Source organism: Saccopteryx leptura, chromosome 4 (assembly GCF_036850995.1).
Source record: "Saccopteryx leptura isolate mSacLep1 chromosome 4, mSacLep1_pri_phased_curated, whole genome shotgun sequence".
Taxonomy (NCBI): Eukaryota; Metazoa; Chordata; class Mammalia; order Chiroptera; family Emballonuridae; genus Saccopteryx; species Saccopteryx leptura.
The window spans coordinates 24,330,649-24,355,970 of record NC_089506.1 but is presented as its reverse complement, the minus strand read 5'-3'; the positions used below and the strand labels follow the sequence as shown (position 1 = coordinate 24,355,970).

At 40.5% G+C, this 25,322-nt stretch overlaps 1 protein-coding gene across 1 annotated transcript in view; it reads right to left on the bottom strand.

Annotated features, from left to right (window-relative positions):
* NRG1 (neuregulin 1) overlaps nucleotides 1-25,322 on the bottom strand; it is a 1,068,557-nt gene that overhangs the window by 943,781 nt on the left and 99,454 nt on the right. The gene's annotated exons all lie outside the window — the stretch shown is intronic.

Here is a 25,322-nt window from a genome sequence, read left to right as displayed (position 1 = left end):
ATTCCACAGTAGTCCTCTTTTTTTCGGCCCCAAGTATTATCATTTGCTGGATAAAGCAGGACGTATCTCCTGTACAGTGACCCACATTCTAACATGTCTGAATATTTTCAGTAATGTTGTTTAAAGTGTTCCTTTAGCCTCATTATTTCCTGAAAACCACTAGATGCTCACCTAGTCTCAGGTGCCATTTTTCTGGCAGGCATGTTTCATTGACGGAGCTCTGTGTTTTGACAGAATGATACTCACAAGGTCTGCTGGGTCTGATAGTAGTGCTATTGAGATCAACCAGTTAGTTCGGGGTTTCTATCCTTAACCCATTGATATAAAGCCTGCCATCAATAGTTCACCTAATGGTTATAGCCAGTGATGATTATTGCCTGCATTGGGGTGTTATTTTAAAAGTATCAGCCGTCAATAGCAACATCTTTTGAAGCCCCGCACATGATTCTAAAGTGTAGCCAAAGTTTAAAAGCACTAATGCTTTCGTCTGACAACAGCCCAGACTTGAAGAAATAATTTAGCTGTCAGGAATAGTAGAAGCCAGTAGGCACTTGAGGCTGTGCACACCAGAATGAATACAGTCATTTAATTGTTTTTAAATTGGAAAAAAAAAATCGCTCTTGCAGAAGATCTAGTGTGTGTTTCAGATACTCGGTCTGAAAAAAAAAAATCTGATTTGATGTATGGGTGCACTCTGTCTCATCGTGCCCTTCTACGGCTGACACACACGTAACTCCCCTCCCTGCTGCCTCCAATGCCTGCTCTGGGATCAGATCTGATCCAGAGGGGGAATTAACACGATGAAAAAGGGCCCCTATCTCTGGCCTCACACCCACCCGTGATTAGAACAGCAAAGAAAGCCGCTCCCCAGGAAACACTTGTTCAACTCCCCCGGCATTATTACACCCCCACTAGATAGCTCTCTCCAAAGATCCCTCTGAGGGCAAGCCAACCTTTAAAACACAATTTATTTTGAAGATGCTGGTCACAGAGAAAAGTGAGAGGCTTAAAAACGTGTCTTCAATATAGTCTATCTGGAACCCAAAGTGACTTAAACCCTGCTACTCATTTGTCCTCCTCTCTCCCAATGTTAATCCCCCTAGACCCATCATACTCCTTTCTCTAATGAAATTCATATTTTCTACACCTCATCCTTTATCATCTTTACAGTGTTATTCTGTTTATCTGATCAAAGGTATCAATTTACTAAACCAGTCTGCTAACCAACACACACAGGAAAGCTGTCAAGGGGCACTCCGGGCTAACAATGCATATTTTATGCAACCTTCACAAAGTGGAACATCGCAATTGTTGGCAAACCACTTTCCACTGAAGAGAGCATAGTACAAGAGGAAAACACTGAGATCATGAACTTTTGGTTCAATTCTTTGGCTCTACCAGTTGTATTTTATTTGACAGACACATTTTACCTTTGTGAACCTCAATTTTCTCTCACATTAAGTTAGCAGATTTATTGGGTTGAAATACATTTTTAAAACTAAACTCTTATGGTTTTATGAATGATCAGTCCAGACCAGAGCGATGATTGCTGCAATAGAAGGTCATCTAAGATGCAGTCGCTTTAAGAAGAATATAGTGAGCCTGACCAGGCAATGATGCAGAGGATAGAGCGTTGGACTGGGATGCAGAGGACCCAGGTTCGAAACCCCAAGGTTGCTGGCTTGAGTGCAGGCTCATCCAGCTTGAGCACAGGTTTACCAGCTTCAGCAAGGGGTTGCTGGCTTGAACGTGGGATCCTAGACATGACCCCATGGTCGCTGGTATGAGCCCAAAAGACGCTGACTTGAAGCCCAAGGTCGCTGGCTTGAGCTCAAGGTCACTGGCTTGAGCAAGGGGTCACTAACTCTGCTATAGCCACCTGGTCAAAGCACATATAAGAAAGCAATCACTGAACAACTAAAGAGCTGCAACGAAGAATTGATGCTTCTCATTTTTCTCCCTTCATGTCTGTCTGTCCCTCTCTCTGACTCTTTCTCTCTGTCTCTATCAAAAATAAATAAATATGCCCTGGCTGGTTGGCTGAGCAATAGAGTGTCAGCCTGATGTGTGGAAATCCTGGGTTCAATTCCCAGCCAGGGCACACAGGAGAAAAGCCCATCTGCTTCTACACCCTTCCCCCTCTGCTTTCTCTCTCTCTCTTCCTCTCCCACAGCCAAGGCTCCCAGGTGCTGATGATTGCTCCATGGCCTCCACCTCAGGTGCTAGAATGGCTCCGTTTGCAGAGCAATGCCCCAGATGGGCAGAGCATTGGGCCCGGGTGGGCATGCCAGGTGGATCCTGGTCTGGCACGTGTGGGAGTCTGTCTCTCTGCCTCTCTGCTTCTCACTTCAGAATCACACACACACACACACACACACATAAATAAATAAATAAATAAATAAGAAGAATATAGGGAGACGTAGTACCTTAACAAGAGATGAGCAGCCACAGCAGGTAAAGAAACTAAAAAAACCCTCAACATAAAAGACTAGTAATTTAAGAACTCATGCAACTTAATGAAACATTCATAAGTGAAGTATCATGCTATGTGGGATCTGCTTTAAAATATTTTAGCAAAAAAAGATATTCTAAGTGGGAGAGAAGATTAAATAAAATTGGCATAATATCAAAAATTATTAAGGGGTGATGAGTACTTGTTCTCTCTAGTTTTGGAATATCTGAAATATTTTATACCATGAAGTTTAAAAATCTCAAGCAATTGCATCTGCCCTCTCCCAGTGCCACAGTGGGATATCCCCAAGTTCTCCCCTTGAAGTTACTGGAGGTGGCTGATATCCCGAGGAAGTGGAACAGAAAGTCTATGGGTACCAATGTGCAGTCCGGAATATTCAATAAATGTTGATTCTTCCTATGCCAGAGTCTTTCTCTTTGCTGAGATGCTACTGTGCTCACAAAAGGAGGTGATTCTGTTGAAGAACAGTTAACTATCATTTAGCGCCAGGCTAGACATCAAGATTCTATGTGTAAGAAGAAACTGCACTTAGGTTTCCCAAAATGCAATATCATAGAAAATAAGGCTAACACTAACGGAATACCATCAGCAAGCAGAACATGAGAATCTATGGTTAATGTGTGTTGAATCAGATTTTTCCAAAGTGTGAACTTCTCCCTGAGAGCTGAGCACCAATGGATAATTTATTCATTCTTCTCCACCACTTGAACAATGTTAGCAAGTCACAACTGCAGGGGGCTAACATCCCAGTGGTATTAAAGTGATGCTGCAAGCACTTTTCAGAGCTTAACCAATAAAACAATTCAGCTGATAATCCCAGGAACTCAAGGCAAGGTGGATCTTTTTCTATTCATTTGAAGAGTTGGATAAACAGTTGCATAAATGTAGGTCTGTTTTACTCTAAGCAAAATTATAAATATGGTTCTTCCAAGATTATAAATAAGCTGAATTATCTTATGTAAGGAGAAAGTTACTGCCTAATGTGATTACTAAAGTGAATTATATATTTTCCAAGACGTGTAATTCCAAGTGCAAAATTCCCCAGCAGTTTACTGACATGAAGATGTTAAATAGGGTAAAGAAGTAACTCCTTCTTTTTCCTCTTCCGCTGCTTTGAATATCTGGTGCAAACTGTTGTTTGGTCTGGGGGAAATCTACTTTAGGAAGATACACTCCAGCTCTACCATATTTTAAAAATGAGAAGAATCTGTTGTTATTGTCTTCTGTGACTAAGAATTGGGAAATCTGACCCATGTCAGACAGATATAAAAATTTTCTAAATACAGTGATTTGTATTTAAGTTTACATCATTTACTAATTAAGATTAATTAATTAAAGATTAATTTTTGATTTGTAAGTATTCTTCTATATATTGCCATTTACCAGGATGAAGATACACAAACATGAAGCAAATACATACATGTATATCTGTGCACTTTCATCCTGCTAAGTGGCAAAATATAAATTTATTAAATATATAAAATATTTAATATATAAAAATATTAAATATATTAAAATTACATACAGTCAATACATACAACATTTAAAATACGCGAACTGGGAAAAGTTAACTGTTAAACAAAACAACGTTTTCTTGTTAAAACAAAAACATAAGTCAATGTGGGCACCACACTGCACATGAAAACAAAAAGCTCAGAAAGGCTGACCTTTCAAGGAACAAGAGCACAGTGTTCCAGCTGACTCAGAACAGGTCCTTGATGACCAATTGTTCTGCCACACATTTTAACAAATCAATCAACAGGTTCTGTATTTGAAGCTTGTTCTAGTAAAAGATATCAACTGACTTTGATCAGCAGTGCATCCCTGGTGTCTCCAACTAAGCCAGGGCACAAAGCCTTCGATGAAAGCTTTGAAGGCCCCTGAAAATTTCTCTTCGTGTTCTTCATCTTGAAAGTAAGACCAGCTTACAGTAAGCCCCTAAAATAAAAACAATGACCTGCTGCTTCCCCAATTAGGATACAAATCTAAAAAGGATTTGAAAACATTTATGGAACAGTCCTTCTTAATTCATAAAAATAAGAAATAAAGCTTCCTGGAAGGTTAGATATGTTCTGTTGGATGTCAGATGACTGTTAGTAAAGAGAGATACTTTTGACAAATGTAGATTAGCACATATGAAATGTCATGTTCTACTCCAACTGGTCGGCTAGTGACCAGTCATCCTCGCTTCAGATAAGAACTAATTTGAATTATTTAATGAATAGGAAAAAACTCAACTAGAGGAAGCCAAGAGTATTGCTCAAGATAGAAAAATCATTACACATAAAAGTGTACTGTCTGAAAAAAAAAAAGTGTACTGTCTGTATTTTCTGAATGAAAACATGATCCAACACTGAGTTGGGCTGTTTTAATCAGAAATGATATCCTGAAAAATTTGAGTGTGCCAACATCATTCTTTGACTTAGTCTACCAAGGTGTTTATCTGTTTTTCATAAATTTACTCTACAGGGATTCCCTAGGCCTGGACAGGGGCTTGTTCCTTTCCCCTAAAATTGGTCCTGAGTAGGTCTCAATTCTCTGGAAAAATCTTTGGCTCCTCAGTATCTCATAAACCCACCCTCCAAACACATACATTTTTCTATTTTGAAAGCATCTATCATTTCAGTCTCTCTGGATACAGTCTAGTAAAGTGGAGTGAAGAAAACTTACCTATGGTATCTCAGGAGACAAAAGAAAGGAGCTATTTTATTTTATTTTATTTTATTTTATTTTATTTAGCAAGAGAAAGAGAGAGGGACAGACACATAGAAAAGAAGAGGGATGAGAAGCATCAACTCATAGTTGTGGCACCTTAGTTGTTCATTGATTGCTTTCTCATATGTGCCTTGACTGAGGGCTCCAGTCAAACCAGTAACCCCTTGCTCAAGCCAGTGACCTCGGATTCAAGCCAGAGATCTTGGGCTTTAAGTCAGCAAACACTGGGCTCAAGCCAGTGACCATGAGATCATAGACATGATCCCATGCTCAAGCCAGCGACCACGCATTCAAGCTGGTAAGCCCTTGCTCAAAACAGATGAGCCTGCACTCAAGCTAGTGGCCTCAGAGCTTTGAACCTAGGTCCTCAGCATCCCAGGCCAATGCTCTATCCACTGCACCACTGTCTAGTCAGGCAAAGGGAAGTCTTTAACATAGTGGGCAGAACTGTCATCTACCCTCTCTCCTCCCATCTAAATTCTAATTTATCAAGGCCTAGTGTCTATGACCATACCTCTCCGAACCTGCCCAATCTTATCTGATGTCAAGGCCCAGAGTATGTCTCAGAGTCTACATAAAAGCTTCCTTGGTATTACTGGTACCATAATCTGTTTTGTTTTTTCTTTGGCGTTGCTAGAAAGTATACTTGCCTCTTGTTGCTCCTGAATGAAGAAAATGGGTTTAATATGTTCTGATGCTGGTGGGATCTGCAGGGGAACTTATATTTTCCTCTCTGCCAAATGATTTACTATGTCAAAGCAACAAATGACAAAGGTACTATCAAGTATGGGGGAAGAGAGTCTAACAATACTACTTATTTAATATCTATAAATCAATTACTCTGACAAAGCATTTCCTCTATCTATCAGAGCATTGGGTCATCACTATAAATATATAAGGTAGCTATTTTTTCCCCAAATTTCAAATGAAAATATGGAGACTCAAGGAAAATATGACCCCATTCATCAGAGTAAAGAGAACCAGGAGAAATACCATGGCCATGTACAAACAAGCCAAGCTCTTGCTTCTCTTCCATGATGAAGAAAGTTTTACTTTTCTGTTCTCAACACTGTGAAAAAATATTAATGTGAACCCCTCTGGTAAAGCACGAAGGGGAACAGAGAGATGGAAACACTAGGTTGCAAGAGAGTAGAAGAGTTTTCAAGTTCAAAAAACTACAAAGGATGCAGAAAAGGTATTTGATAAAAGTCCACATTCATTCTTGATAAAAATGCTCAGGAACAGAGGAGAAAAGCCTCAACTCAATAAAGAGCATCCATAAAGCACCTATAGTTAACATTATACTCAATGCCGCCAGAGTGAGCAGCTCCCCACTGAGGTCACTAACAAGGCAGATACGGCTGCTCTTACTGCTCTTACTCAATATAGTGCTGGAATACAGTGTAATAAGGCAAGAAAAGGAAAGAAAGGGCATCCAGATTAGAAAGAAAGAAATAAAACTGTCACTATTTGGGGACATGTTTGTCTACTTAGTAATACTTTTACAGTAGCGAGTTCAAGGTCTCATAAAAATGAATTATTATTTACTATATAGTTCTTCCATAAAATTCTATAATTTCTTAGTTTAAGACATACCATCATCTATGAAGTTTATCTGTCAGTTTTTTTATAACTGACAATGAGATATACCATAGCCACATCCTCACTTTATATCTGCATAAATGCATACCTACATACATGCATGCAAATGTATATATATATTAATAAATTAATAAATAGAACTATGCCAAGAGTTTAGTTCTGTCCAATCTATACATATTTACACTGACCAAATATTTTAGTCTTTTTTTCACATGCAAAGCCCAATAACAAAAGATAATATCAATTAAATGTATAATATATATATACATTTTGTATGAGAAAAACTCATGTAAATATTCATTATATCATAGGTACTATTTATGATATGTATTATTTATACAAATCATCTACCTTTTGGTAAGAAGCAGTAAAATGGGCAGAAAGCATGTAAGAAAAAGGAGAACGATTTTCCAATATTGAGACAACCTGAAAATGTTAACAAATCGAAAATATCTCCAAGACGTATGTCCCAGACACATGGCTTTATTCACTCCTTTTCTCATTAAAAAAAAAGAAAGAAAGAAAGAAAGAAAGAAAAGAAAAAGTGCTACAAAAATTTAAATAATGCTTTCTAACTTGGAAAATGCCAGGGAACAGTGGTATTTAACAGTGATCACACATTAGAATACGCCTGGCTGGCTCACTTCAAGGGTTCAGCAAATGCATTATTGAGACACTGGCCCTCCCGAACTGCTAAGATACTGAAATGGACATCAATTAACAGGTAAAGCCAAAAAAAGGAGCCAGGTTTGGTGGGCTCGTCAAAACCTATTAAGCGTGACAGTTCTTCCTTATAAACTGTTGTACTTATTTATATGGGCATAAGCCGAACAGGTTTTGTTATTCTTTGAAGCAGTAAAGTTTTTTGGTTTTTTTTTCATTTTTCTGAAGCTGGAAACGGGGAGAGACAGTCAGACAGACTCCCGCATGCGCCCGACCGGGATCCACCCGGCACGCCCACCAGGGGCTACGCTCTGCCCACCAGGGGGCGATAATCTGCCCATCCTGGGCGTCTCCATGTTGCGACCAGAGCCACTCTAGCGCCTGAGGCAGAGACCACAGAGCCATCCCCAGCGCCCGGGCCATCTTTGCTCCAATGGAGCCTTGGCTGCGGGAGGGGAAGAGAGAGACAGAGAGGAAAGCGTGGCGGAGGGGTGGAGAAGCAAATGGGCGCTTCTCCTATGTGCCCTGGCCGGGAATCGAACCCGGGTCCTCCGCACGCTAGGCCGACGCTCTACCGCTGAGCCAACCGGCCAGGGCGAAGCAGTAAAGTTTTTTATTCATCCTCTGACTGTTTGTTTGTAATAGCTACCAAAAGGAAATAAAACAGACTATAAAGTTCATCCGGAAGGGACCAGATGTAGGGATGTCATAAGGACAGTAGGCATTGGTATTCTTTCATCTCAGTTTGGGAGTTTGTCCGTGAGGACTTGACGACTGCTCCCCACACATGCACTGCTAAACTCTTCACTCCGGGCAGCCAGCGTCCATCATTAACACTGCCCACACTCCTCCGTCAGCAGGATCCGCTTGGGGAAAACAGCTGTGCCCAGGAGCTTGCTTTGGTGACTTCTCCCTTCTTTCAGCCAGCATCTACCTTTCTCTGCCTCCTCCTTTTCTTTCGCCTCTAATACACCTGCTGTATTACCAGGGGAGAATCTCATACTCAGTTTCACATAGATGAGTAAGAAAACTACTAGGGTGTTGTTACGTGTGAGTCTTCAGAGATACCTATGTTTTTCAAAGACGGTCTATAGTATGTTTGTAGTGAATAATCTGTAAAAGACTGACACTCTTCATACAAAATGCGAGACTTGAACCAAGACTTCGGTTGCCCCATCTCAATCTCGTAAACCTGGGGGAGGCAGGGGGGTGAGGATATTGTGCCTGCAGGGATCTTGCAGATTGTGCTGCCTAACAAATGGTTTTCATGGAGTTTGATTCCTAGCTACCCAAACAGATGGCTATTCACAAATAAAGTAGTGACATAAATAACTTAAGCTTTCCCCTTGAGCTGGCTCTGTCCTCACAGGTCCTCCTTCTCTTTTTACCCTTCTTAACCCTCAGGTACAGTCTCGATCCTGTGAAAAACTGCTGTGCCAGCATCAAGTAGGTAACTGAGATTACTCTTAGGGGACAAATACTTTGGAATTGAGATAATCATGGCTCTCTCCTCACACTGCAGGACTAGGACTAGTGGTGGTATGGCAGGATAGGGCTCAGGGTAAGAACTCCCTCTCTCTCAGAACAGCGAGCATCCCTTGGAGAAAGTGCATTTTCACTGTTGCAGTACAGTGGAACCTCATGCCCTAGATAGGATATCTGGCCACTTTTTGAATACATAGATAGGTATACTGGCTAATGATACATAAATCCTTAGGAGGTAGAACAAGATGTCATTAGGCCTGAGGCAAGGTTAAGTAAAGCACTGACTAAAAATAGCGAGGCTCAAGATCATATTATTCACTTGCTCTAAGAGTATAACATGTGAGCAAAATTTGAACACTTGCTAGTCATTCACAGAAGAGCAGCTGGAATTCAAAATGAGTCGAACATGATGGGATGGACATAGCACAGAAAAGTAAATAGAATGTGGGTCAGAATTCACGCTCAAACACAAACTATATGACATTGAGCAAGTACACTCCTCTCTCACCGTCACACTTCTCAGCTAGAACACCCATTCCTACAGGGTTCTGTCAGGGTGATTAGCGGAAGAGGATATGTTGGGATATCAAGACAGGGATCGCAGCTATAGATATCTTCAGAAAAAGCAGGTCTGCATCTCAATGCAAGAAAGAAACTCTATGGCTCAGATAAGGCCACACAGGTCAGTCTTCCCTCCTGAGACTCGGGAGGAAGTAAGCTAATAGCCAGCCATTAGCTGGCAGAATGCTCACAGCAGTCTTGACCTGTCCAGGGCAGGAGCTGGGGAAATGGCCATAGGCAGTCAGGAAAATAAGGCAGAGCGTGACGGCAGAACTACCAAACTGGCAGTGCCCGCTGGGTTCACTGGGAGAGCTGACACCGCCCGGTGTTCTGGTAAGAAAACTTGCCTCCCACTAAATATCTGCATAGGTGAGGGAGGGGAAGTCAAATTGGCCTGGCCCCATGTCTGCAAAATAGCAGATACTCAAAAAAAGATAGCTAGAACCATTATTAGGCAACTCTGCACCTAAAGGGCTGCTTTTATAACTAAACTGTGCTTTCATTTCTTCCTCTGAAGAGTCCCTGCAATGGTAGTGCTGTACTGATTAGAGTCCAGAAACCCTACACGTGGAGTGGCCTCAGCCACTCAGAAAGAATGGGTTGGAATATAAGGATTATCTTAACAGGGATTAAGAGTGAGAACCTGTCCAGACATCAACAGCATCCCACAGTGATGCCACAAAATTTCATCCTCAGTGACCCCCAGCAGCAGGTGACAAGCAGATCAGCAGCAGCACAGCGATGTGTTTGAGTGCACACTCTCTTTGGAATAAGAACTCTTCAACGTCATTTATACCTGGTCACCAGAACCAGTTTATGTACTAATAATTTATATCCTAAGAACCACTAATAGTGCTGATATTGCTGCATCAATCTGTGGATAAAACTTTGACACAGGGAGGTCACAAGAGCAAAGAATTTTTTAAAAATCCAAATGCACCAGGAAAAGTAGAGACAGAATAGTTTTTGAGTTGTTTTCCATCTATTATATTTATAGGAGCGATTGTTTGGATAGATTCAGCACTATAAATAATTAAAACAGCGGTGCCTGTCCAAGTTAGCATTGCAGTCTTTACTGATATCTTATTGCATGATTCAGTGGATGTAATACTAGAAGACAAATCATGGCTCCTTAATTGACTGAAGTTTACTTTTTTAAAGAAGTAATTAAATCTCAAACTCCCTAGGCTCTCCTCTCATCAGTCCTCCAAGTTTGTCTAATTTTCTAAAATCTTACAATGGAGACCAAAGATTTCATTTCAAAATAGCAGAGTACATGGGGGAGGGAGAATGACTGATATGTTTCCTTGCTTCGAAGAAGGTTTAAACAATAAAACAACAACAAAAAGTAATGACTGCTTGACCTGTGGTGGCACAGTGGATAAAGCAACCACCTGTAATGCTGAGGTCGCCAGTTCGAAACCTTGGGCGAGCCTGGTCAAGACACATATGGGAGTTAAAGTTTCTGGCTCCTCTCCCCCACCCCTTTCCTCTCTCTCTCACTCTTTCTTTCTCTCTACTCTCTAAAATAAATAAAATCTATTTTTTTTAAAAAAGAGTAGTGACTGTACAATAAGAGATAATTTTTGCTATTTTTCTTTAAATATTTTTATTTTTATGGTGTTTTCTAAATGATTGTAATTGTTTATTATTTTTTCTTTTCAATAAAAATAAATTTATAATTAATTTTAATGGGGTGACATTGATAAATCAGGGTACATATGTTCAAATAAAACATCTCCAGGTCATTTTGACATTTGATTATGTTGCATACCCATCACCCAAAGTCAAATTCTCTTCCGTCACCTTCTATCTGGTTTTCTTTGTGCCCCTCCCCCCTCCCCCACACCCCCCCATAACCACCACCCTCTTGTCCATGTCTCTGAGTTTCATTTTTATTTCCCACCTATGTATAGAATCATATAGTTCTTAGTTTTTTCTGATTTACTTATTTCACTCAGTATAATGTTATCAAGGTCCATCCATGTTGTAAATGATCCGATGTCATCATTTCTTATGGCTGAGTAGTATTCCATAGTATATATGTACCAAAGCTTTTTAATCCGCTAGTCCACTGACGGACACTTGGGCTGTTTCCAGATCTTCGCTATTGTGAACAATGCTGCCATAAACATGGGGGTGCATTTCTCCTTTTGAAACAGTGCTATGGTGTTCTTGGAGTATATTCCTAACAGTGGAATAGCTGGGTCAAAAGGCAGTTTGATTTTTAATTTTTTGAGGGATCTCCATACTGTTTTCCACAGTGGCTGCACCAGCAGTGTAGGAGGGTTCCCTTTTCTCCACATCCTCACCAGCACTTATGCTATGTTGTTTTGTTGATGAGCGCCATTCTGACTGGTGCGAGGTGATATATCTCATTGTGGTTTTAATTTGCACTTCTCTAGTGATTAGTGATGTTGAGCATTTTTTCATATGCCTAATGGCCATCTGTGTGTCCTCTTTGGAGAAGTGTCTACTCATTTCTTTTGCCCGTTTTTTTGTGTGTGTGGTCTTTTTTTTTAATTTTTCTGAAGTTGGAAACGGGGAGGGAGTCAGACAGACTCCTGCATGCACCCAACCTGGATCCACCCAGCATGTCCACCAGGGGGCAATGCTCCGCTCATCTGGGCTCCGCTCTGTTGCAACTGGAGCCATTCTAGTGCCTGAGGCAGAGGCCATAGAGCCATCCTCAGCACCCAGGCAAACTTTGCTCCAATGGAGCCTTGGCTGCGGGAGGGGAAGAGGGAGACAGAGAGGAAGGAGAGGGGGAGAGGTGGAGAAGCAGATGGGTGCCTCTCCTGTGTGCCCTGGCCGGGAATCGAACCCGGGACTCCCGCATGCCACGCTGACACTCTACCACTGAGCCAACCAGCCAAGGTTCCATTTTTTTATTGGATTGTTTGTCTTCCTGATGTTGAGTTTTACAAGTTCTTTATAAATTTTGGTTATTAACCCCTTATCAGATGTATTGTTGAATATGTTCTCCCATTGTGTAGTTTGTCTTTTTATTCTGTTCTTATTGTCTTTAGCTGTGCAAAGCTTTTTAGTTTGATATAGTCCCATTTATTTATCCTGTCTTTTATTTCACTTGCCCTTGGAGATAAATTGGCAAAAATATTGCTGCTATAGATTTCAAAGAGCTTACTGCCTATGTTTTCTTCTAAGATGCTTATGGTTTCACAGCTTACATTTATATAAGTCTTTTATCCATTTTGAGTTTATTTTTGTGAATGGTGTAAGTTGGTGGTCTAGTTTCTTTCTTTTTTTTTTTTTTGCTGGTAGATGTCCAATTTTCCCAACCCCATTTGTTAAAAAGGCTGTCTACTCCATTGTATGCTCTTACCTCCTTTATCAAATATCAGTTGTCCATAAAGATGTGGGTTTATTTCTGGGTTCCTGTTATGTTCCATTGATCTATGTGCCTGTTCTTATGCCAGTACCAGGCTGTTTTGAGTACAATGGCCTTGTAGTATAACTGGATATCAGGAAGTGTGATACCTCCCCCTTTATTCTTCCTTTTCAATATTGCTGAGGCTATTCATGTTCTTTTTTGGTTCCATATAAATTTTTGGAGTTCTATATCTTTGAAGTATGTCATTGGTGTTTAATTGGTATTGTATTGAATTTATAAATTGCTTTGGGTAATATAGACATTTTAATGATGTTTATTCTTCCTAACAATGAGCACAGTATATGCTTCTACTTGTTTGTATCTTTTTTTATTTCTTTTATCAATGTTTTATAATTTTCCGAGTACAAGTCTTTAATCTCCTTGGTTAAATTTACTCGTAGGTACTTTATTTTGTATTTGTTGCAATGGTGAAGGGGATCGTTTCCTTAATTTCTCTTTCTGACAGTTCATTGTTGGTGTATAAAAATGCCTCTGATTTCTGAGTATTAATTTTATATTCTGTCACCTTGCTGAATTTATTTATCAGGTCCCGTAGTTTTTTGACTGAGACTTTAGGGTTTTCTATATATAATATCATATCATCTGCAAATAATGATAGTTTTACTTCTTCTTTTCCAATTTGGATGCCTTTTATTTCTTCTTCTTGTCTGACTGCTGTGGCTAGGACTTCCAAAACTATGTTGAATAAAAGTGGTGAAAGGGGGCACTCCTGCCTTATTCCCAATTTTAAGGATATTGCTTTTAATTTTCGCCCATTGGATATGATGTTGGCTGTGGGTTTGTCATAGATGGCCTTTATCATGTTGAGGTATGTTCCCTGTATTCCCACTTTGCTGAGAGTTTTTATCATGAATGGGTGCTGGATTTTATCAAATGTTTTTTCTGCATCTATTGAAATTATCATGTGGTTTTCTTCCTTCCTTTTGTTAATGTGATGCATCACATTGATAGATTTGCAAATATTGTACCAGCCTTTCCTCCCCAGAATAAATCCCACTTGATCATGATGTATGATATTTTTCATATATTGCTGAATCCGGTTTGCTTGCTAATATTTTGTTAAGGATTTTAGCATCTAAATTCATCAGATATGTTGGCCTATAACTATCTTTCTTTGTGTTGTCTTTGCTTGGTTTTGGAATCAGAATTATGCTTGCCTCCTAAAAAGAGCCTAGAAGTCTTCCTTCCTCTTTAATTTTTTGAAATAGCTTGAGAAGGATAGGAGTTAGTTCTTCTTTGACTATTTAGTAGAATTCCATTGTGAAGCCATCTGGCCCAGGACTTTTCCTTGTTGGGAGTTTTTTGATAACTGTTTTGATCTCATTTGTTGTAATAGGTCTGTTTAGGTTTTCTGATTCTTCCAGATTAATTTTTGGAAGATTATATGTTTCAAGGAATTTGCCCATTTCATCTAGGTTGTCTAATTTTTTGGCATACAATTCTTCATATTTCTTATAATATTTTGTATTTCTATTGTGTCAGTTGTTATTTCTCCACTCTCATTTCTAATTTTATTTATTTGAGTCCTCTCTCTTTTTTTCTTGGTGAGTCTGGTTAAAGATTCATTGATCTTGTTTACCTTTTCAAAGAACCAGCTCCTGGTTTCATTGATCCTCTGTATTGTTTCTTTAGCCTCTATGTCATTTATTTCCACTCTGATCTTTATTATTTCCTTCCTTCTACTTCCTCTGAGCTTTAATTGCTGTTCTTTTTCTAGTTCTTTTAGAAGCAGGGTCAAGTTGTTTGAGCTTTTTCTAGCTTCTTAAGGTATACCTGTACAGCTAGTGCTCAACTTACGACCACTATTGGTTCTGACAGACTGGTCATAACATGATTTGGTCATAAGTTGAGTAGGCTATATGTACAGTACTGTGAAATGATGTTATAAATATCTTTAAGTCATATTTTATCATAATTTTCTTTTATTATTGTTATATATGTACTGAGTCTGGGATAACAGTTGAAATACTGCATGCAGAGATGGTAGTGCTGCCGGAAGCTGGTCCAAACTGTCATATGCCCAGCTGGGCAACGCTTGCGCTGCCAGACGTGGAGCAGTCGTGGCTAGCGATTGTGGTCATAAATTCAAATGGTCATAAGTTGCAAAGGTCATAAGTTGATCAATACCTGTAATGCTATGAACTTCCCTCTCAGGACTGCTTTTGCTGTGTCCCATAAATTTTGAGTTGATGTATGCTCATTATCATTTGTTTCTAGGAATTTTTTTTATTTTTTCTTTGATCTCATTGTTAACCCATTCATTATTTATAATATACTATTTAGTTTCCAAGTATTTGAGTATTTTTCAGTTTTTCTGTTGTGGTTAATTTCTATTTTCATGCCATTGTGATCAGAGAAAATGCTTGATATGATTTCAATCTTCTTAAATTTGTTGAGGCCACTTTTGTGTCCTAACATGTGGTATATCCTAGAGAATGTACCATGAGCACTTGAAAAGAATGTATATTCTGATGCCTTAGGGTGAAAGGTTCTGAAGATATCTATTAAATGCAGTTGATCTAGTGTGTCCTTTAAGTCTGCTGTTTCTTTGTTAATTTTCTTTCTTGGAGGATCTATCTAGTGATGTTAGTGGGGTATTGAAATCCCCTACTATTATAGTATTGCTGTTGATCTCACCCTTTAAACCCATCAAAGTCTTCTTTATATATTATATTTAGGTGCTCCTATATTAGGTGCATAGATATTTATGAAAGTTATATCTTCCTATTGGATTGCTCCCTTTATCATTATGTAGTGACCTTCTTTATATCTTACTATAGTCTTTGTTTTAAAGTCCATTTTGTCTGATATAAATATTGCTACCCCAGCTTTTTTTCATTTCCATTTGCCTGAAATATTTTTTTTCATCCTTTTACCTTCAGTCTATGCACATCTATTGTTCTAAGGTGTGTCTCTTGTAGACAGCATATGTATGGGTCCTGTTTTCTTATCCACACAGCTACCCTATGTCTTTTGATTGGATCATTTAATCCATTTACATTTATGGTTATTATTGATATGTAGTTGTTTATTGCCATTTTATTCTTTAAAGTTGTATTCCTCTTTTGCTATATTCTTTTTCCCCTTTGATCTTTTTACAGCAGGCCCCTTAGCATTTCTTGCGGCATTGGTTTAGTTGTAGTGAATTCCCTGAGATGTTTTTTTTTTTTTTGTCTGGGAAGCTTTTTATTTCTCCTGCTATTTAAATAATAGCTTTGCTGGATAAAGTAGTCTTGGTTGTAGGCTCTTGTTCTGCATTACTTTGAATATTTCTTGCCATTCCCTTCTGGTCTCAAGTGTTTCTGTTGAGAAATCAGATGTCATCCTTATGGGGGCTCCTTTGTAGGTGATAACCTTTTTTTCTCTAGCAGCTTTTAATATTTTCTCTTTATCACTCAGCTTTGGTATTTTAATTATGATGTGTCTTGGTGTAGATTTCTTTGGGTTTCTCTTTAATGGAGTTCTCTGTGATTCTTGAACTTGTGAGACATTTTCCTGCATTAATTTAGGGAATTTTTTAGCTATGATATGGTTGAACAAAGTCTCTATCCCTTGTTCTTTTTCTTCTTCTTCAGGAACCCCTATGATGTGGATGTTATTTCTCTTCATGTTGTCACAGAGCTCTCTTAGAGTTTCCTCAGACTTTTTGAGACTCTTTTCTTTTTTCTGCTCTGCTTAGGTGCCTTTATTTATCTTGTCCTCTAACACTGATTTGATCCTCAGCTTCATCCACCCTGCTTTTAATTCCTTCCATTGTGGTCTTCATTTCAAATATTGTATTTGTCATTTCTGATTGATACTTTTTTATTTCAATGTCTTTTTTTATATTTGCTATGTCTTTATTTAGGTGTTCATAATGACCATCTATTGTTGTTCTCAGATCTTTGAGCATCCTAACAATTATTATTTTAAACTCTGCATCCAGTAATTATATCTGACTCATTCAGGTCCTTTTCTCTGGATTCATTTGTGTTGCATTTCTCTGCCTTCCAATTTTGTCTGTGTATAAGAAGGGTGTGGCCACTGGAGTCCAATGGATGTGGCCTTTGTGATCCCTAGGTGTGTCTGTCTGTAGGCCCGCCACCCTCTCTGCCCCTGCTGCTTATGGCATTTGGGTATAGGCATTTCTGGTGCCAGGCCACTGGGGCTGTCGCTGCAGTTTCCGCCTCTCCTCCATGAGAGGAACTGTAATCACATGCCTGGGTCTACAAGCCTCGGTGGCCTCGGCTTTTGCCCCGCCCTCACAGGTGGGGTTATGTGCTGCGCCGAGGCCGCAAGCCTCAGCACCATAGGCAGGGGTGAGCACCTTTGCTCAGCTGCAGGTCTCCACCTGTTTCCAGATTTTCACCCCAACCCAGCAAGAGGAGCCTGCTTGTGGGTCTGCTGCTAGCCTCGGCTCTGTGGGCCGGGCGGTGCTGTGCACTGCGTTCAGTTGCGGGACTCCTCCTGTTCTGGGCTTTCTTCCCAACCCCATGGGAGGAGCTGGCTCGTGTGTCTGGCCGGAAGCCTGCATGCCTGCGTGACCTTGCTCAGCAGCAGGTCTCCGCCCCTTCCGGGGCTCTCACTTTTCCCCTGCAGGCAGGGTTGCAGACGGCCTGCAGCTGGGCCTGACCACTTTCGTGCTTCTCCTCCACCCCAGCTGGGTCTCAGTCGTGGCCAGCCCGCTTCTGCCCTTGCCGGCGGAACCATGTTTCCTCATTCCGCTGCTGCCCATGCTCCAGGGAGCCCTCAGCCATGTGGGTGGGGGTGGTATAGCTCAGATCCTAACACTCCATACTGTAGTCCCAAAAGCTCCCTCTTTCTATGTGACTCTGCTCTGAGTGCCACGAGAGAGTTTGTTTGGCTGATGTCCTGCTTCCCTTTGCTGGTACTGCTGTTTCTAGAGGAAATATTCACTTCAGATTTGGGGAGTTACTCAGCCTAAGGGTTAAGGTGGCTGTCCCTCAAAGTGTTTCTCCCTGTGCCTCCTAGATTACACTCTCTTCCTGCTGCTCCGATCCTCTCCTCTCTCCCTTTTCCCGGAGCCCTGAGTGGGTCATTGTGAGAGAGATTTTCTGTGCAGTCCCTTTAAGAAGAATCCTGGTCTGAGAAATCTGTCTCTTTTTCACAAACAGTATCCTGACTTGTTTTGCAGCTAAATACTGTCCATATGCCTCTTCTAGGCTCTGGGGCTACAGGCTGGGGCTTTGTTCCTGGGACTCAGGACCCTCCCCTCTCCACTAAACTAATTCCCGCCACGTGAGTCTCTCCGGGCTGCCATTTGCTCCGGGGAGCTGGGCAGCCCTCCGCATTTCCACTATTTCTACAAGTCTCAGTGTGCCTTCTTCAGTGTTCTTTGGTTAAAGAGTCCTCTTAGTTTAGTCCAAAGTTCATTTTTCCAGATGATTGTTCTTAAAATTAAGTTGTAATCCACTTTGATTCTGGGAGGTGGAAGTTGGTATGTCCGCCTACTCCATCACCATCTTGCCACCCTCCAAACATTTTTATTTACAACAGCCTAAAATAAGTTAATTCACAATACTTATAACAATATACTAAATCTGCTTTGAAAGTGGTTTGATTATAAAAGAAAATCAAAATCAGTAGAGTAAAAAAATAATCACAATATTACTAACCAGTCATTTCAGAGAATCCTAGGTTGTTATAATCACTTGGGATCTTATAAATCTTCTAGTCAATTCCTCGTATGACACTCACCTTGAAAATTTTCAGACAGGAAGAGAATGAAATTGAATAAATAAATTACTTGAAGTCACAGAGCAAGTTAGTGATGAAGCCAAGAATAAAACATTATGTGCCCACCAAACCAGGATACAGCTTTTCATTATCTACAATAGTATAATAATAATAACAATAAGCATTTGGTGTTTATTGCTCTTTGCAAAGTCTTTAACATTCATTACTTCATTTATTCTCATATGACTCCTATAAATGAAAATTATTCCCTTAACAACTCCAGAACTGAATTCTTGATGCTCCCCTTTCAAATCAGCTCCTCTCTGGTACTCTCAAGCCAAAAATCTTGAAATCGCCCTTGCCTTATCTCTTCCTCTCATTCCCACATTCCAGTCATCAGCAAATTATATTTAAAGCCTAACACTTCTCTCTTGTCTATGTTCAAGAAACCAACTTCTCTTGCCTAGACTATAGCTGCCTGGCATATAGTAGATGCTAAATAAACATCAGCTTAATGTTAACTGAACCATCTTCAATTTGATCCCATCACCCAGCCCTTCCATTCCTGCCTCCTTTACAGTCTCTTCTCTGCAAGGCAGCCTGGTGCATTACAGCCGTGAAAATCAGGTCATGTTACATCTTTGCTGGGAAGTTCCCAAAGCATTCTCATCACATTGAGATGAACTGTAAACTCTAGTAATCTTGCTCGCTCAGCTGCAGTCTTTCTGTCTGTCTTGCTCTTCTTCAAGCATCCCAAGCACTCTTCTGCCTCGGGGCCCTTTCACTTTTGTTCTTTCTGCGCCAACCATTCTTCCTTTCCTTCACTCTGCATTCCTCCAGCACTGACCACCTTACCTATTCTCTCTCTCCCCCACTGTTCCCCCCTCTCTCTCCTTCCATTCCTCACTAAAAAGAGTAGTCTGTACTTCTCTATATTCTCCTTAAACCTTTATTTTTCAACTCCTTCCCATTCTTGCCTCCACCTCTGAGTGGGCTTTTTCTAGAACTACCTAGAACCTCCATGTTGCTAAAAACTGATAAAAGTGTTTTCTTCCTTATCTCTGAAGATCTCTTAGGGCATTTGATACTACTTATGCCTTTCTCCATTTTGAAACATCAATTTCTTTGCCTTCCATTTACCTTCTATCTGGTTCCTCTGTTTCTCTTTGCAGGTTCACTCTTCTTAACACAGCGGGTAACTATCCAGTTCTTCATCTTAGGTGGTCTCATCAGACCCATCTCCAAAGCTGTGACCTAGATTTCTCTTCTAGAGTCCAGATTCATGTGTCGTCCAACTGACCCTGCACATTATTTTTTACACAGTTCACAGGTATGGCAGATACGACAAGTTCCAAACCAATGATATGACCCATACTCCTAATCCCACACTAATAAAAATCAACAAATGACCCAGTTTTTTAAAGTCAAGTGCTCTTTGATGTTCCCTATCTCTGTAAATGCCATCACCTTCTATGTCATGCAGAGCTCTGTGTCACCTTAAATAACTTTTTCCCTCTTCATGTCCTCCTATCAATAAATTCTATTATGTCTATCTCTCATCCCTAATTATCTACACCTTCATTTCTTCCAGAACTGCACTGTCAACACAACTGTGGCATTTCACCCAGAGCCCTGAACTGATGGTCTTTTCCATGTTAACAGCTCCTCCGCTCTACAGCTGCAATACTGCAGTGAGAGAGCACAACTGTTCGTATGGAAGTTTTTCAATGGCTTTCCCACTGCTTTTAGGGTGAAGCCAAATCCCTGACCAAGGTTAGAAAAGCAGAACCTGGACTAGCCCCTGCTCACATCCTCGGTCTCCGCTTTCGTGTACTGCCCCACACACCGTCCTTTAGCTACTCTTTCCTTATTTGTAAGTCCCTGCCCACAGCACATTCTTCACAAAGGATGTCCTCCACCTCTCTTTCCTCGGGTAACTCACATTCATCTTTCTTACTAACCCAGTGGCGATTCCTTTAATGAAACCTTCCTTCACTCCTCTACCGCCCTCTACCTAGGCTTTATGGCTAACTGCTTAAAATTTTATGAATTTCAGTTTTGTTTTTTGTAATGCAACATTTAAAGAGAACCAACTGGCTCTGGGGACTAAAGAAAATTAAAATAAATTGTTCCGAAAATGTCTTGATAGAGTAAGGATTCAACAAATTTTATCTTTTCCTCTCTTGCACTGCTCACTGCCCCCATGACTGTCAGGGACCCGGAACACTGCTACTGAAAACTGTACTTTGGGAATTGAAATAAAAAGAGAATGGCCCTTTCTTTCCACCAATCCAGGGAAATGATTTGATTAGTAATTGGGAGGCTATACTCCTTCCATGAATTCCACTTTTGAATTTTTATGCCAGTTTCTAGTAGAACATATACATTCCAATGACACGAGGCTCCCAGTTTCAAGTGACTACAGAGATATTGTCAAGTTAAACGAGCACTCAGGGGACAAGGGAGGGAAGGAACAGGAAATGCCACTAGCCTGGAAGAAAGCTAGGAGAGGTCAGATCCCCTATCAGCACATGTCACTGCATGCTCATGAGAAACACACACATTAGACCATGTGCATTTAGTAGAGTAGAATTTATTTTAGCGTGAGAATTTAGATAGTCACTTGTGGTTTGTTATAATGAGGCCTGATCTATCCAGCAGCTCATCGTTGATAAGAGAAACACAATTCTCAGTTTACTTAGAGGTGATGACAGCCTGAGGTCTCTGAGGGGCTTTCTCCTTTCAACTGATCACTTCTCTTTCCAAATGTACTTGAGGTTTATAATTTATTTTCTAATCATTTAGCTCTTATACTTCACCTCTTTTTTATACCTCACTATCCTTGACAGAAGTGTAAAGTGTGGGTGTATCTAACAGTGCTTGACATGAGACTTAGACATTCAGTTTTACTTTTGCATGTCTCTAGTGCAGCAACCTTCACATGCCCGTGTGGTAGCCTGTGACATAAAAATACTAGCAACTCCATTGACAGCATGTCACCTCTTGCTCTACGGTGAACTCTCTTGCTAGCGCTGCCCTGTGTGGAAGCAACTCACATATGAGGTTGATCCAGGGGACATCAGGAATTGGGTTAAGAAAACGGCTTCCCAATCCTACTAGTTACAGTTTTTGTCCTCTTCCTGTCATCAGTTGATGTTCAGGAAATGGAATTTCATCCCCCATGCATGGAATTCTATTTGAAATCAATGTGATCAGGTTCTCCTTCTGCTCTCTGGCTGTTAATTAACCCACAGGAAAGAATGTGGCTTCTTCCGGCGGAGAGCAACAGTGAGAGAATGGACTCACCGACCCTGCCTCCCAGGAAGTGAAGCGGAGAACTTAACATCCCAGGGCTAATCCCACTGAACGCTCACCCGTGCAGTGTTTATGTAATATGTGGAGACATGACATTCAGATAACTGCTGGCCTGACCACCAAAACACTGCACAGATTAAGAAACATACTTGCAAAAGAGTAACAGCAATTGCTGATTTCCAAACACTAAATTACATTGGAAATCTGCCTGTAATGCCCATCATCAGTGCAGATGCTCGTTCCCTAGGGCACGCCCTCGCCCGAAATCTTCCCTCTCTCTCCAGCACCAGGGTCCTTGCTCTCCTGCGAAAAACAAGATCAAACAAAAAATATAAAACAAAATAAAATACAAACTCAGAAATGGAAAGCTCAGGAAAATTTTAAGGATAAAAGTTGTGTAAAGCAAGAAAAGCTTAGGAGGGCTACAAAGAATTCATTTGCAGTATCTCTATTTCAAATTACCTCTCTTAATCCTTCCCCCTATATTTTACTTCCTTTTCTTGTGCTTCTTGAAATCCTACTAATTAAAGATACATTACAATTAGCAGGTATCATTTTTGAAAACGCTAATGCACCTTGGAGGATTAAGAAGAAATCAGGCAATTTACTGTGAATGAGGCACGCATGCATGCGTGCGCAGGTGTGTGTGTGTGTGTATGTGTGTGTGTGTGTGTGTGTGTGTGTAATTAACATTACCTACTTTCTGATTTTCTATCACTTGTTTTATAAAGTGATAAATCTTTTTTATTTATTTATTTTTTTGATAGAGTCAGAGAGAGGGACAGATAGGGACAGACAGGAACAGAGAGAGATGAGAAGCATGAATATTTTGTTGCGGCACCTTAGTTGTTCACTGACTGCTTTCCCATATGTGCCTTGACCTGGGGGGCTACAGTAGAGCGAGTGACCCTTTGCTCAAGCCAGTGACCTTGGGCTTCAAGCTAGTGAGCCTTGCTCAAACCAGATGAACCCACGCTCAAGCCAGTGACTTCAGGGTTTCGAACCTGGGTCTTCCAAGTCCCAGTCCGACACTCTATCCACTGTGCCACTGCCTGGTCTGTACCTATTTTCTGGATTCTAAGCCCGATACCAAGAAAACTTTAAATAATCACTTTATAATCCCACCATCCTAATCTATATTTAATATTTTGAGATTTCTTTTGCATGTATTTTTTCTAGAATTGATATAACACTACTTTTATCTTGAATTTTTAACTTAACATAGAAACTTATGCATTTTTCCCTGTCATTAGAGTTATCATAGCCTGACCAGGCAGTGGCACAGTGGCTAGAGCATCAGCCTGGGACACAATGGACCCCAGTTCAAAACCCTGAGGTCACCGGCTTGAGTGCAAGCTCATCCAGCATGAGTGTGAGATCATAGATGTGACCCCGTGGTCACTGGCTTGAACCCAAAGGTCACTGGCTTGAAGCCCAAGGTTTCTGGCTTGAGTCTAAAGTCGCTGGTTTGAGTAGGGGGTCACTAGCTCTGCTGGAGCCCCTTAGTCAAGGCATATATGAAAAAGCAATCAATGAACTACTAAGATGCCACAATAAAGAATTGATGCTTCTCATCTTTCTCCCTTCCTCTCTGTCCCTCTCTCTGTCTTTGTCTCTCTCTCTCTCTAAAAATAAAAAGGAGAAAGAATTTTCATAAACTTAGTGTTAAATGGTTGCATAATGCCGCACCGCAAGCATGTACCATAATTTACTTAAGTGTTCATCCGATGTACGTTTAGGCAGTTTCCAACTTTTTATCATTGAAACAAAAGCTGTGATTAATATCTTTATGCGAAACTCTTTGCATTCTGAATATTATTTTAGCATGGGTTCTGAGAAGAGGAATTAGAGGGTCAGAGGCAGGCAGATTGCTTTCCACTGAGCAGGTACTTCCAATGAGCCATGTTACGAGTCGGGAACAGTCTGAGGAATTAGACAGGGTAGAGTTACTGAAACGGGAGCAAAAAAAAAAAGCATGAAAGTAGAAAAAAAAGTGCTGAAAAGTAAGAGAGAAAGAAAGGGGGAAAGATGCCAAAGATCCCCTTCACCTATTACACAAGTTGGCCTTGGGCTGGTTCTGCAGAAGATAAAAGGGCCTTTCTTCTATTTTCTTTTCATACGATCTTCTTCTTCCAGGATCTAGGTCTGGGGCTAAAAATGTTATTGCTCAAGGTCAGTTACAATATTACAAGTTAAAAAAACAAAAATTTGTGTTTGTTTGTGTGGTTATCCCAAACTCAGAACAAGGAACAAGAAGCTAACTTGAGGAGGAAACACGTGACCTAGTGAAAGGCACAGATTCCAGGAAGGGCGTGCATATGATGTTCAAACATTGCTTCACCGCCTACCATGTGACCCGAAACAAGAAACCTAGTGTCTCTACGCCTCAATTTTCTCATCTGTGAAACGGGAACAATTAATAATACCCATAAAGTCGCCGTGAGGACTGAAAGAGTTCATAGTAGAATAGTACCTGGCACTTACTAAGCACTATAAAAGTATTTCTTGCTATTATTATAAAGTTGAGAAAAACAGCAAACAATGAGAACAACCTTTTTAGCAGGGAAGGAATGTTAACAGAGGGGGGAAACAGGATAGCAGGAAGGCAATTCCATTTCTGACAACAGTGTTAAGTAGGGTAGAAGGATAGCCTATTTTATGCATGGTTTTGTAAAAAAAAGGGGGGGCATGAAAATGGACTTAGCAGAGAATCGCTGGTATAGGGAATTAAAGTCAAGATAATAAATTCAACAAAAGAAGACTGGGTATTCTTTATCTCGATAGCCCCAGAAGTCAGTCATCCTTTCAACTAAGAAGGTGTCTACAGGCAACACAGTAACAATATTTATGCAGCTGAGAAGTCTGGGATATACTTCAACCCTAAAGACTCAGACAACTGCATCTCAAGATTACATGTAGTTTTGAAACAAGCATATTCCTAAATTCATCTTAAACAAAACAACCAGAATTACAGTGAGGTCTGTACTCATCCAGTTTACAGCTTGTAAATGGAACTCCAATTAAGTAACTGACATTGCCAAATGACCTCCCCCCCCCAAAAAAAGAAGTAGAGGCAAGGAAAAAAAAAACTTCTTTGTGACTACTCAGGTGCCTCTGTCTGGCAGAAGTGTCTAAACTTCAGAGGGGAAAAAAATATTACTGAGAAGGAACAAAGAGCAAAGGAGGCTGTGTGTCCATGTTACACAGAACAGGCACCCTCAGGAAATACTGGCTGAGGAGAAGGAAAACAGGAAAAATTTCCATTTCCAAATTTGGCAGTCCACATGAGACTCTGACCGCTCTCGCATCTGACAGGGGTGCTGTCAGGGAGCAGAGCAGGAATACAAGCCCCATTAGTTAGTGTCTGAAATCGCACAGCATTCTGACCACACATTTCATCAAGTCTGTTCGGCAGGAGAA